This window comes from Sinohyriopsis cumingii, chromosome 12, assembly GCF_028554795.1.
Source record: "Sinohyriopsis cumingii isolate HCF-2022 chromosome 12, ASM2855479v2, whole genome shotgun sequence".
Taxonomy (NCBI): Eukaryota; Metazoa; Mollusca; class Bivalvia; order Unionida; family Unionidae; genus Sinohyriopsis; species Sinohyriopsis cumingii.
The window spans coordinates 103,384,754-103,399,044 of NC_142972.1; the positions used below are offsets into that span (position 1 = coordinate 103,384,754).

At 37.4% G+C, this 14,291-nt stretch overlaps 1 long non-coding RNA gene across 1 annotated transcript; it reads right to left on the bottom strand.

Annotated features, from left to right (window-relative positions):
* Positions 1-8,680: 8,680 nt before the first annotated feature.
* LOC149787148 (uncharacterized) lies at positions 8,681-12,675 on the bottom strand. The gene is made up of 2 exons (XR_016425113.1): positions 12,546-12,675; positions 8,681-11,640 (listed from the first exon to the last, which is right to left on the bottom strand). It is a non-coding gene; the product is annotated as an uncharacterized LOC149787148 (long non-coding RNA).
* Positions 12,676-14,291: the final 1,616 nt, after the last annotated feature.

The window sequence follows — 14,291 nt, forward strand, 5'->3', positions numbered from 1 at the left end:
TACGAATAAAAATTGTATTCTTTGTTGCTATCCGTATTATGTGATATAATTTTTTTATATATTCGATGGTTTCAGAATTGAACCTACATTTTACAGATAGTCAGACATATGTCACGTAACGCAATGTTATAGTTTAGAATATAGTCCGTTTAAAATTAGCCATTTTTACATTATTATGTCCATAAACTAGATGACAATACAATGTAATACTAACCATGCATTATATAATCCAAAATATTAATTAATTTCCCGTAAATATAAAGTCAAACAAAGTGAAGGTATTAACAATAACTTATAGAATGGTAAGCAATCCTAGAATTTCCTAAATGTGCTTTCATTTTCACAGTAATCCGGAAACGTTCCAAGAGTATTCCGAAAGAAAAATTCTCATACGGCTATGTTGTAGCACCACTGTAGAATCGCTGTCCTAATATTTAAAAGCCTTTACTTTTTTAAGGAAAATCTAATGAAAGTTGAATGTCACGAATGTCCTTGAACGTTTCATGGTAATCTAAACTGAAATATAACTGTAGAATAAGAACTATGTGCTTTAATTAGCCAATATAGTCACCTAATGCCCAGTAAATAAACAAATATGAATTACTAGAAAAGATTCTTTAACATTTAAATTATTTTGCATTGCAAAATACCTTCGATACTTCTGCTGCACCAGCTGTAATTTTACCATTTCTTCGATACTTTTGTTAGCTCTCGTCCTTCGCCCTCAGAGTCAAACTGTGAAAGCAAAAGGGCAAGAGAATTCATCATTGCTCCACCTATCATCATACCGACTTCTATTTTCTATTGACAATTTATCCTCTCGAGGATGCCGTAATATAAAAACTTATCCTTTCTCCCAGGAAGATCATTGTTTTAAAAAAAGGACTTTATTGCAATCCTCTACATCCGTTTGTGCATAGCCCACAGGGTTCATTAGTTTAAATCAAAATATACGCATATTGTCTGATATCTCTAGAGTATCAATAAATGCTCCATGTAAAGGTACGTCGCTCACTTGCAAAGGGTGTGGGTTGATTGGTGGATTATACGTTACCTGATTATTCCCCTGTGTATTCAATGTTTTACACTACTTTCGCCAAAATTTAAGACCGTTGAACCTTCGGAACTCCGGTCCCTTGGAAAAATGTTTCACGAGAGAGAATATCTATCAATTTCCTCTCGCAGTCGACGTACGTTTACTCTTACAGCAAAGCTGAGACTAATTAGATTTTTTCGATGTGGCGATATTTAAAACTAGAACATTTAGTGTGCAAACACGCCCATTATTTAGCGTAAACAATCAGGATTAAATGTATTTACCGCCTTTTATAACTAGGCGCCAAATCTGGGATGAGTTTGACCTTCTACGTTGCGACTACGGTTAATGGAAATTTTTAATTTTTGACAATTCCACTATGAAATCGAAGTTTAACCGTGTCCCTCATAATCCGTCTGGCTGCTATATAAACAAAAGTGTAATTAGTCTCACTGCCGTCCCCGACCAACATTTAGAAATTCTTGCAGCATAGCGATTTAACAAGCGCCTGTCTCCATAAATCTAATTATTTGTTCTCTGGTCTCACAATAATATATTCCTCATAGATCGACATACATTTGCCCCTCACATACGCCCCTCCTTGAAGAGTAAAATCAGGGATTCTTACTCTCCAAATGTTTGGAGGTCTATTTCCTTTACAAGTTCTCATTTAACCCCTCACCTCAGACGTCCCTAATCTACGTAAGCAGTCAGCCCCTACATTCTCATTGCCTTTAATATACCGTACCTGGACTTGGTACTGTTGCAAAAATAACGACCATCTCATTAATCGTCCATTAGTTAGCTTAGCGATACCTAAATGTGGTTGGTGGTCAGTTTCTAGAATAAATTTTCATCCATACAGTAACGTCGGAATTTAGATATCTCAAATATAATTGTCAAGCATTCTTTCTCAGAGACTAAGTAATTGCGTTCTGCAGATGACAATTTTCTGCATCTGCATGCAACTGGGAATAAGTTTCCGTCGTGCTCTTTTAATAACACTGCCCCTAAACCTCTATCACAATGTCAGTACGTAGGACAAAATACCGTGTCACATCAGGCACTCTCATTACTGCGTCTGACGTCAGTCTGTTCTTCAACGTCTGAAATGCTCGTTCACATGCGTCTGTCCATATAACTTTCGTCGGAGCCGTTTCCGAGTCAAGTCAGTCAATGGGATCGCAATAGCACTGCAATTTGCAACATATAATCGATAATACCCTGCCAGTCCCAAGAAAGTTCGAACTTCCGTCTTAGTGGTCGGTCGTACCGCGTCCGTAAGTTGGTCGGTCGACCATTGAACAATCTGGGGTTAACGTGCCTTCGCTCAGGGTATAACCTAGGTAGGTTAGTTTCCTAAACATTATATGGTACTAAGACGGTCGTGCTGTCAGTCCCATTTGTCGAAGTTGATCTAAAACGCTTTTTCAGCAAATTGATATGATCGTCCCAACTAGCTGTCGCTAAGAGTAAATCGTCCATGAAGTTCGATTCTCCAGTTCCCCTTAACGGTTCAAGTAATGTTCTCATCATACGCGTGAAGACACTCAGCGCATTCTGGACCCCTAATGGCATAACTACCCACTTGTACGTCCCATCTAGAGTTACGAAGGCAAGTTTTGCTCTGTCTTCACTTCGAACTGGAATTTGCCAGTATCCCTTTGTAACGTAGTCGAGCTGACCCTTTGAGACCGGGCAGGGTTTTAAAGAAACAATAAACACGTTCGTGGATGACAAATAACAATATATTAAACACTGGTACTAATGATATGAAAATAACACAGAAGCATATAAAATGAATATAAAACACGTATGAAATATACTTTGACTACTATGTCACGTTCATGTAGTCAAAAAGTTCTAGCAACTCCATATAAACTTCATGTACACAAATATCTCTAGCAAACTTTCATATAAACAAATGCTTGTTGCAAACCTATATAATCAACTACTGGTTGCAAACATTTATGTAGTCAGACACTACTGTCATAATTCACATGTAGTCAAACCACTACTTGTTATTGTACTTTACTTGTAGTCAATACACTACTTGTTATTGTCCTTTACTTGTAGTCAAAACACTACTTGTTATTGTGCTTTACTTGTAGTCAAAACACTACTTGTTATTGTCCTTTACTTGTAGTCAAAACACTACTTGTTATTGTCCTTTACTTGTAGTCAAACCACTACTTGATTGGAAAATACACGTTGACACGGCCTTCTCTCTGGCACGGTCACTTTCCCCTCCGCACTTGTACCCGTACGCTGGCACTGAATTGGTGTGTTATACTAGTAATGGTAAACCATACGTCATGGTATCTACAAGCCCATCCGGCTGCTCATAACCGGCGAGCTGAATATGGAAAATAAACACACCTTTCCTATAGTCTAATTTAATTGGAATGGGTTTTGTGGCAACTACTTTAAGAATATACGATAGGTACGAAGTATGACATAGGAATGCTATGCAATAAAAACAAATATACGTAATGCTATGACACTCATACATGCATAATATGTTTTCGAAATTAGTCGTGATAGCGACTAGATGAATTAACTCGCTGCCACATTGCCTAGGTTATATCTTATTAAACTGAATTGAAAATACGATAAGCGATGTGACCACAAAATACAACAATGAACGTGCTTTTACGAAACTGAATAATTATTGTAAATAATAAAAAGAGTTGACTAAAAATACATTCGACTCACCCAACTGTTTGGCTCTAACTAAATTACAATGGCACCTGCCCGACAGCTGAATATGTTTAAGAGCTTCCCTCTATATTGGCTGTGCCCTTCAATATCTCTACCCGATATATATATATAGTAGTGCGCAATAATACGTTATTTCGCACGTGCCGCGCAAGCAATAAAATCGTCACTCAATACGACGAAAAATTACATTTACAGAAATATTACGGCGCGTGAAACAAGACAACCTGATTGAATGAAAAGTATGAAAGACTAAATGAGCCATATCGGGCATTTCGTAACACCCTTGGAGAGATCGATTTTCGAAAAATACTTCGCGCTGTTCACCCCGACAAATATTGATGCAGGGTCAGAGAACAGTTCTACTTGGAATTCAGTGATCCTGTTCAACTTCCTATAATCAACGCAAAATAATGTGTACTGGCGTTCTTCGATACCAACACATCAGGAGAGCAATACGCCGACTCAGAGGTTTTATATCTCCCAGGTCTATCATAGCTTGAATTTCATTTCGGACAGTTTCCAATTTCACATTGGGTAGCGGATATGGTTTTAACTTCACTGGCATCTCATCCATTAATTTCAAGGTGAACTCTTCCAATTCCATCTTGCCAGGTCGTTCTGTCAAGACGCTTGTGCAATCTTGGAGTAACGACTCCACTTCCTTGCGTTGCTCTGATGTTAACGTCCCGTCAAGGTGTACTTCCGCCTCTCCTCCGTTGTCGTCGACTTTTTCAGTTACAACCGGAGCAACCACGAACTCTGTGGGTGTCTCTCTTTTACGGTAACATTTCAGTATCTTTACGTGGTATGACTTCTTGTCTCCTACCCGGATACGGCAGGTCTGCCCACCTTGTTTCTCCGTTACCACGAATGGTCTCCTCCATGAGACTTGGAGTTTGTTGTGTTCTAACGGCAGCAACAACAACGCCTTATTACCCACTTCAAAGTGACGTACTTTGGTCTTTTTATTGTAATATATGGTTTGATGTCCCTTTGCGTCGGGAAGATTTTCCTGAGTCAAATTACAAACCTCTTCCAGCCTGTTGCGGAGGTCAATAACATATTGGTATGTTGTCCGCACTTTCTCGGATGCTTGTTCATCCGTCCATAGTTGCTTTAATACAGCCATGGGCCCCCTAAACGTCCTGCCTTAGACTAATTCAAAAGGAGAAAACCCAAACTAGCCTGTGTTGTTCTTCTCGATACGCAAACAGTATCGCCGGAAGGTATCGTTTCCAATCCCTGGGTCGACCGTCACAGAATTTGTTCAGAGCAGGTTTCAATGTTCCATTTGAACGCTCCACAAACCCACTGCACTGCGGGTGATAAGGGTAGTCGTCAGGTGTCTAATGGACGGCAATTAATTTAACTCTTCCATCACCTGACTCACGAACTGCGTCCCCTGGTCAGGCAGTATCTACACAGGGACACCGCTTCTCGACCAAACTCATAACAAGGCATCAGCAACCGTGACTGAGTCAATGTTCGTCAAGGCCACGACCTCCGGGTACCGGGTAGCGTAATCTACTGTCGTGAGTATATAACGACAACCGCTTTCTGCCGACGGCTTTATCGGACCTACCAGGTCCATCGCTACTCTCGAGAAAGGTTCATCAATCAGTGGGGTGGTTCCTAAGGGCACCGTGCGATTGGAGGTTTTAGGTACCACCCGCTACCACTTGTCGCACAACAAACAAAACCTCCGAACATCCACGTACACACATGACCAGTAGAACTCCCTCACAAACCGATCTTAGGTCTTCACCACGCCCATGTGGCTTCCAAGTAGACACTCGTGTGCTGGCCTAAGCACTTCTGTTCGCTTCGATATGGGCACAACAACTTGCTTGAACATATCAGTCCCTTTCTTGGCGTACCGGTACAAAATACCGCGTTTCTTCGCAAACTTCACCTGCCGTCTGGCTATGGACCCATCTTTTTCGTACCTGTGTACCATGTTCAGAGACAAATCTTCATCTTGATGTTTCCTCAACTAGCCAGGCAACAAATTCTCTATGGGCAAAATCGTGGGTAGTAGCGGCTTTGATCTTAACTTTCGTTTCTTAGGGCTTTGTGTTGAAGTGTAGAGGGATATATAGCAATATGCAGTTTTTTTCCAAATTTGGGAATTAATATTCGTGTTAATTTGAATGTGCCCTGACATATCACGTGTTGACATGGCCATCCCATTCAGTAACAACATCAAATTGCACTAACTCGAGCTTAAACTATAGTCTGAATATACATCACCTTTTGTTTGCAACCCCGCCAAATTAGAAAATAAAAATCACAGATGAGATAAAAGATGCTCAGAACGTAATTAATTTATTTCCTGATTTATAATTTCAATTTTAGTTATGCCCAGGGTGGCCCTATCACAGTTGTCATCTGCTCGTTTCACTCCAAAGGAAGTTTACAGTGCAAAAGATGATCATGCTTGCTAGTCATTTTCAGTTCCTGGACAAGTTCATTTTCAGTGGTGAATGCACATCTACACATGTCTGTGCATAGCAGGAAAATACTATGTCGTCTGCTTCCGATATTTACAATGCAAAATCAAGCAACATAATTGAATGACAACTACAAATTTGCGTTTCCCATATATTTAACAAGCCAAACAGTTTCTATACTAATGTGTGCAAAAAGATTCAAAATTAAACTCTCAACATTATGGTGATTTACGGAATTATCTGACAGTTACCAAATAGGAAGAAATACGTCACGATGTTGCCTGAGGAAAAGAGACTCGCCCATAGTGTACTTAGTATGCCGCAGTGATAGTATGGAAAGACCGTTACGCATGAATGTTCCGGCCGATGCTAGTCTTATTGCCAATCTGGTCACAGTCAAGCTAGAAATTCAATGAAGGAAATGACTAGGTTATGTGCACTGTTTATTACAATAAAGATTTCCTTTCTTGAAATCGATGGCATAGTACAAACATACGGGGAGGTATATTCAGACTATAGTAACCAAGTTTGTTAATCAACGAGTCTGTCATGTACAGAGCCTTATCTTGTATTGGGGGATATATTGTATCATCAAGAGTGAGAACTGTACTAGCTTGAAAGGGACCAACTGATTATTTGACGGGGAGATCAGGTACTGACACTGAGGTATTCCATTTTCTTTTCCATGCCTATGAAATTTTTAATGTTCTTACTTAGCATTAGAAAAAACAAGAGAAAACACATTAGTCTTCTACTTAACTACAACGTTCATTTTGCTCTGTTTCTCTTTCATTCTCTCAAAAATCAAGTTGAAAAGGAAACTGACAAGAGCGAGAGTGAGAGAGAGATCGAGATCCACTTCTTCATTACCCCGCTCTTATGACACTAATGTAAAATGCATGTGACATGAGGATCTAATAATCAAGACCTTCGCACAAGGGCTCGTATCGTTGCTTATAATTTAACTGTCAGAGATATGTCAGTATAAAATAATAATATTGTATACTATGTGTATGACTGATAGTTAAATATGAGTAATGATACGATGCTCTGTGTATCAAACTCATTGGTGGAACGGTACACAAGCAAGTTCTCACAGATGATAACGAATGAAAGAATGAACAGCTGTTGAAGACGAATATAATAAACAACTTTTTTAAAACTCTTTTTGTTTCTTAAGAGTTTTATCCAGTGCGTCTTGCCATCTTCCAATAGTTAGGTGTATTAAGTCTCGAAGAAATAAAATCAATATACACACCAAATCACCGCACTATATCTATCGCACCTGGCTTAACATATAGTATTTTCTGATGGAATAACCTTTTTACCATTATTACAAAACTATCTGTTTTAAAAGTCACTAATAATACTAGAAATATTTTTAAGAGTCGTATTTATCGGTATACGAAATTTACAGTGATTTTGCACAGAAATGATGCTCCGATTGGATCACAAACAGTCAGGAATCATACGCCTTCTGATTGACTAAGCCTTTACACACAAGTCAAGCGCCAAAGGAAGAACGGAAATTTTGTGTACTATACACACGAAGTTTAACTGTCTGTCATATCATTACCGACTTTGTGAGGACTTTCATAATAACACGTTCATCTCTTATGATCATTCTATACCAGTTTCCGAATATCATTTCGAGGACTGATAAGACCTCACAATACAGTAATGTCCTCAAAATATTAGTGTGCATCCCAAATCAGGTTGTTGCAAGTACACCAATACACACACACAAAAAAAACACACACACACACACATACACCAAATAATAGCATTGTCCCATTATTTCATATGTTCTTAACACGGTCAAGATGTACACCACACCAGCTAGCATAGAGGCATCAACACTTATTTTGGAGATGCATTTAACCAGGACACTATCTAATGTATGTCAGATCATCATGTTCGATCACGCGCATCACACAGAAAAGCTATATGAAAGAGACCAATCTATGGCGAGAGACAAGTCTGACGAGGTTCTTGTTGTATGGATTACTTGTGAGACGACGTTTGGGAAAGAAGATAATACCGGCTTGAGGCCACTTATGTTAACTCAGTTAACAAACCCCAAAGAGAACTACCCACACCTCTAGAAAAGAGAGATATTACTCAATCATTTCCATTTGTGTTTGTATGTTTTATATATCGTTCTTTGTCTCTCTTTGTTAGCAACAAAAACTGGAAGTGAAAACCCCTTAAGCCTTTATCCCATTACCATCTTAACATTACCATTCTCTTTGAAGCTGTGAAACCGTTTGAATATTTGGCTTACATGCTTGAGACTCTATCACTTCAAACCTACTACGTATAAGGTCAGAACTAAACGTTGCAAAATAAACACATATATAAATATAATCGTGTATTCGTGTGATATAGACACTCACACTAATCAGATGTTTATCTATGAATACAATTCTTATTTTATGTGATCCATGAGAAAGTGCATATTCCAAGAGATTGATTTTTTAAAATTATTTTTCAACTTTTTATTGAATATACGTAGTTAAAATTATAATGACAAAATGTCATCTGCCATGATGACAATAGCTTTATACATTGGTATAAATATTTAAGGCAAGAGAAGCAAGCTCGAATTCCACTACTAACATTATGTTTTCCATTTCTTTTCTCCCATTTATTTGTTTATTTTTTCATCGGATTAGGTAAAAAGATTATGTTATTATTCATTGTTTTTCTGTGCAAATGTACAAATGAACAAAAAACAACATAAAGTATAAGCATCCGACATTAGCGTTAGAGGACTCACGGTGCTATTTGAAGTTCCATAGTAAACGTATGGAAACACCATAATATTCAAAATTCAATAACTTAACGTTTCTGGGTGCTGCTGATCAGACTTATATTTCTCCATGCACAACTATCCCTGGTGCAAGCTTATGTGTGGAGAACGCCATATGACCCGTGGCATTTTTATAATCTACATGTGCATGAAACACAAGTTATTGATTCTGCACCAAATGAACAAGGTGCTACTTTCATTATTGACTCGTCCTAAGTCAAGCCTGTGCAAATACTAAAATTGAATCAATAGAAGTTTGTCTATATGTTTTTGAAATATACGGATAGGATAAGGTCTTAAAAGAATTTTTTTACCAAAATTTTCATTTTCATTATTAACCAATTATGGATCACTAAACCAGTATATACTCTATTTTTTGTATAAACCATTTCTAGACTGGTTTACGGTTCTTCCGTATAATTAGTACCGTGTGTCCTATAGATCAGTTACTTTATTCTGCTATACACGTTCGCTCTCAACACGCTTTTAAGCATAAAATAAAAATAAATTTTCATTGTTTCCAGTAACTAACGGACATAATGTGTTAACATAGTCTTCTAAATATATCCGAATAATGCTAATTTCATATACAATATTGTTAGTTATTCTACCGCAAAAGATTATGCATATATACATACATGTTAATGTTTGTGTTTTGTTCATTGTGAACATTATAAAACACGAAGCATAAGTCAGTCAGTCAGTCATACATACATACACACATACATACACACATACATACATACATACATACATACATACATACATACATACATACATACATACATATGCACGGATTTTGTTTACAATTACAATAATTAAGAACAGGTATAATTGATTGCTTGCAGAGGCATGATCTTACGATTTTCTGAAACCAGACCCATCAACGTTTATTAAATAATTTCTTATATATTTCGATTTTTAATTAAATGTTTCCATTTTAATTGATATTCTTATGTGTTCGACATTTTACATGTTATACTGTATTAGTCATAACAATATATTCCACATTCAATCCAGTTGTAATAGACAATTGAAAGTTCATTCATGTGGATGTATTTGCTTGACCACACAATTATTATAATACATACTCTGCGGAGGTATCTATTTGCAAACTATTTCAAGCGGTTATCACATTTATCCACGTGACTGAATATTAATATCAGTGAGTTGTGTCGATGACTAGTTAGAATCCAACTCTCTATCCTCTTTCATCCGTCCGCTTGTCTAGAAGTAATGCTTTCCAACGTGAATTATTTTGGAGGCTCAAGCAGCATATCACATAAATATGACATTGAACCCAGCGCATGGATGTTTTCAGAAGAACGTTTTCTTTACTGCAGTTTTCATAAACAGACGTACCCATATATTTTTTAACTAAATAAAGATGCAGATCTACACAAAGGTAGATTGTTTGTTCACATCCGTTCCCTTTGTGCTACTGGATTGACTCTGGCTTGTTTCCGTGGAAACAGCAGTAACACTGACGTTGGTCCGCTTTGGCAGCATTTTTCTGATACTATCTAGGAGCATCGATTTCAACTCGTCCCTGAAACGTCTGTTCATAATGATATAGACCCAAAAGTTTGCATGGAAACTTATCAACAAGGCAACGTGGAAAAGACGATTTTCTCTTAGCGCCAGTATTTTTTGACCGCTATGCATTTTGAGTACAGTCACCAGTAGAAAAATACCGTATGGGATTTCTGGAATCAGAAAGATGATGGCAATGCAGACAACAATAATGGAGGCTCTCTTATTTTGTTGGTCCCTCTCTCGACTTTGTTCAATACTAATGGACCCTTTTCGAATCTTTCTATGAAACAACTTATGGATCATTAAGATTGTGAGGACAAGTAATAGGACGCACGGCAATATATTCACAAGAAACAGAGTTATCCACATAAAGGTGCAAGATTCCACACATGGATCTTCTATAGCCCACTGACAGAAACCATGTGTTTTGTCTGCTTTCTTCTCATTAAGATGGTAAGTATGGATGACGAACGCAAATATAGTGATGACGGTGACTGCGATGAAAGTTCGGCGAGTCGTAAACCAAGATTTTGTTTTGAATGGAAACCAGACGCAAAAGAATCTCTGAAATCCAAGCAACAATGTCTGCCATATGGACACAGTGTGGAAAGCCTTAGAAATATAAAACTTAGAGATCATAAATGCCTCACACCAGCCTTCATTCAGACTGACCCATCCGTGCATTCCCGTGGTGAAGACATGTATATACGTAGGTAAGGTCACAAGTCCAGTTAGAGAGTCCGATATTGCAATGAAAAGAAGGATTAGGTTGGTAGTTGTTCGCATGCTTTTTCGGACGAAAACGGCTACGATCAGCACATTTGCTAACGCCGTTAAAATAGCCAGGGTCGTCCAGACGTAGATATATACCTTCTCTTCAAAATCATGCAGTTCGTAGAAGAATTCAACATAATCGCCCCAGATGTAATTCTGATTGTCTTGGCTACCATTCTCCGCATAATAATCAGAGGAATTTGTCCAGGATATGTCATTGTCTGGAAGCATATCGAACCCCTCATGTATCACAAAGCTGCTATTTGTATGCGCCATCTGGATACGTTGATCTGTGTGAATGTTTTCGAAGTCTGAAAATAGTTTAAGTAGGTACTATACTATCAAAACTAGATTTCGTTCCATTAATACATTACAAATACATAACCATTTGGAGAAATAAAGACGAACAAGGATATTAATTGCATCGGTTATTGCTTTCTAAACCCTCCCAATCTCCTGTAAAATTATATATATATAATTCGGTATAAACCCTACGAAACGAAAGAAAATGAATATAAAAAAAAATTATTGACTTGAATAATAAAATATCTTGTATACAATCGATGTTAACTCTTATCACATGCATGTCTAGGATTATGAACATTCGACACGTCATATCGTGGATGATTGTTGATTGTAAACCAAAATCAAAATTTGGATGAAGTCACACTCATTAAAGTATTAAATGAATTAATTATAAGTGTTATGATTTGACAGCAGTCTAGCTAGAAAGTCCCTCGGTAATAGGACCATACCAATACAATCTTCCTGATATCAATATACATGGAATATGTACTAAGGAAAACAGTTCTTTATTCAATAGTAATTATTTTGAACAAAAACACGACACAGAGTATTACCTGGATGATAAATATTGGTACGTGTTATTGTCGTACATTGTAAAAGTATTATCGGTGTAGTAATACCGTTAACCTGTCAATATGTTGACACAATAGAATATAGAAAAGTCAGGGAAATGGACGTTTGCTGTCTTTAAATAAACATATTCAGGAGAAAATCCATGTTTATTTAGCATCGTATCTGGTATTTTGATAATGTCAAGAGAGACTTCGCCACCCATGACAATATAATGTTTCGACTGATTTATTTTATTTTATTATAGTTGAAAGCACTTATATATCATCTAATTAGCAAAGAACACAGAAACAGTGGCATAATTCTAACGCATGTATAATGAAAGCATTTCATACTTTACCCCTGTTAGAAAGTTTCTGCTTCTCGAAATGATGTGTCTTCTTTCAAATAAGCGACGCTCTTTGAATCGTCGAATCTGAAGATCTCACAATGTATCCAGCTGACACAGGCGTTTGTATATATGAGAAAGTGTATCATTTCCGGAAGTACTTGTGTTTAACATGCGCGGTGTCATGCCTGAAATATTAATTACCGCTCAGCCTTTCTCTAAGTAGTTAAAGGGATTTGTCTGACCCTGTGTTCTCGGCTGAAAGGGAACGTTCCCATTCGGGGAGCAATAAGCTATAAGGAGAAATTTAACAATGGTTGACACTGTTACCACAAGGAAAATGTACTAACTGCGTTATGTTTGTCTTGAATGTAGTTTTGGGAAGAAGAAAAAAATCTAACCATATGCGTGGGAACGTAACAAGGACATTTCGACTTGTTAACAATCTTCGCTTTTGCATCACAACTGGCCCAGAAATTGCGCTGCTGTGTTGCCTTCGGCTGTTGATACCCGTAGAAATTTTAGTCGGAATACGAAGGCCATAAAACTGCCATAAAAAACACGAGATTCTCTTTCTGTCCAAAGCCAAGTTCAATATGATCCTCGATCACCTGACAAAAGCGTTGTACAACAACGCAATATCCAAGGAATATTTTAAGCTCATCCTAGACGATAATGACAAATACGTTGCTGTCAGAAACAAAATAATATCCTCGAAAACCAAGGCGCCGTCGACGAAAATACAGGAAACGAACTATTTTACCACGCAAGGGACGAGACCGCATTATAGCTCCTAAAAACGACTGATTTAAGCCGATAATTAATGATAAGCTGCGTACAACAGACAGGCAGGTTGGAGTCATATGGAAAACAGGTTTCCTGCACGATTCCCTTTCCCCTGCGTGCCCCAATCAAATGATGCAGACTTTCAATCACAAATGAAGAAATATGAATTTCAATGACATTTTTTATAATCGTGTCCACACGGAAATGAGATGATACCGTTCAACCACACCGGCATATATTTATTGATTAATAGCAAAATCTAACACTATGGAGAATTAAAGGCTATCAATAGCATACAAGTTAAATACGCATGGTGATTTTCGAGGAGAAGTGGTGCGCACCATAGTTATGAGTCCGTATGACACAAGATTTCTTTGTAAAATACGGTCAGATTTTCTCCTGGCTGGAGAATCGTATGGGTTTAAAACTAGACAAAGAGTCTCTTTCCCCGAAGCAAGTACGATACCAACATATATTATATTTATAGTTAATTTGACAAGTATATTTTAAACATTTGACAGCAAGTTAAACCGTGTCAGCTCTTGTCCAAATTATGTACAGGTATTAATTGGGTTGTTGAACCGACCTCTTGTAGGTTGGAACAGATAGCAAGAGCTCAGCCATCAATCCACTCCACGAGCAGTCAGCATGCACGAAATGCGCTAGTCGTGACTGCTATATTTTGATATCACCGTAGAGGATGAAGTTGAATGCTGCAACCAATTTGAATACTTATTAGACCAAGACATATGTTTGTTATGCACATAAATATATAATTAAAGTGTGCTTTAAATCATTTTTTGGTATTTCGATATATTTGCATCTTTGCTACACATTTTGCCTATGTTGTGTTCAATTTTTGCTCATGATTGTATAAGGTAGTAATCTTGTATAAACAAAATAATACGTAGTTAACTGTTTTCCATTGGTATAGATTTTATTTTGATAGATATTAAGCTACAAATAGGTGTA